Source organism: Octopus bimaculoides, chromosome 11, assembly GCF_001194135.2.
Source record: "Octopus bimaculoides isolate UCB-OBI-ISO-001 chromosome 11, ASM119413v2, whole genome shotgun sequence".
NCBI lineage: Eukaryota > Metazoa > Mollusca > Cephalopoda > Octopoda > Octopodidae > Octopus > Octopus bimaculoides.
In genome coordinates, this window is record NC_068991.1 from 49,290,679 (window position 1) to 49,291,942 (window position 1,264).

At 33.0% G+C, this 1,264-nt stretch overlaps 1 protein-coding gene across 1 annotated transcript in view; it reads right to left on the reverse strand.

Moving 5' to 3' along the window:
* Positions 1-1,264, reverse strand: part of LOC106880752 (protein Wnt-2b) — a 183,883-nt gene that overhangs the window by 136,400 nt on the left and 46,219 nt on the right. The window lies entirely within an intron of this gene.

A 1,264-nucleotide genomic window follows, 5' to 3' on the forward strand; every position in this document is an offset into this window, starting at 1 on the left:
TATATATATATATATATATATATATATATATATATATATATATATATGCATATAGATATAAATGATATATACACACACAAATACATATGCACACATATACACACACAAATACACAGACACATACACACATACACGACGTGGTTTCAGGTTCTGTCCCACAGCATACCAGTGGGTTAGTGTCTTCTACTGTAACCACGCTCGTTTGGTTACAAAGTACGACTTCCCTGGTGGTATTGCATGCTTACGATCCCGAAAGTATGTCATGGCTTCATGACATGTCCTGATATGTTTCGCAATCTTAGTAAATAAAAGACACATTCATATGCTATTTTACTATGACGAAAGAGATCTTTGAGGAAGGATTTTTACAATCATAAATAAGCATTCATAAAAGAAATGCAAAAGAAAAACAAAAGACAATCTTTGAATTACATCTGGTTTGAAATCGGGGAAAAAGTTGCGAACTTAATTATCATATACAGTCGTTGGAAGCCTTGTGTAAATGGCAGCAAAATATGTCACTGCTGATCCTGAGAAACTCATTGGAAACGAGGTTATATTTAAATGCCAAATTTGAGATGTTTGATCGATAAAAACACGTTGGTAATTTCATATTACATAAATACCTACAGCAAAACTGAATCAGACATTGTCTTTATGCAGGTATGAATGGTAGATGCATAGATGTGGAAGTAACAAATATATATGAATTCTTTTTACCTTCTCCCTTTCTTTCTTACCTTTATTATTTATTACTTTTATCAAACAAAAAGTAAACTGAATGTAACGTTCATTAGAATACATTTCTTCGTTAAGAAACCTTTAAAGTCCCAGACCTTGATGTCAAGGGACATTTCACATTTGTGTTTTCTTATCAATTTGAGAAAAAGAAACATTGATTCCAGAATACTCAGGATGCACCAAACGGAAGTAAATGGAGTGCTGCTTTGTGCTCAAGCACATCACTATATGAGACAAGCACGGGCGGAGTGATAGGATTCCGAGGAGAGATTTACAACTATACATATATACACAGAGAAAAATGGAGATAGATAGATAGATAGATAGATAGATAGATAGATAGATAGATAGAAATATGTACTTATTTACACAAACACATGTAAACATACGCACAAATTTCACATAAGCTTTCACATAGAAAGATATTATGTGAATGTGTATATGTGCGTGTTTGTGTACATGTACAGAGGAACATCATGTTTGTGTTTGTATATACATACACACACACACACACACACACACA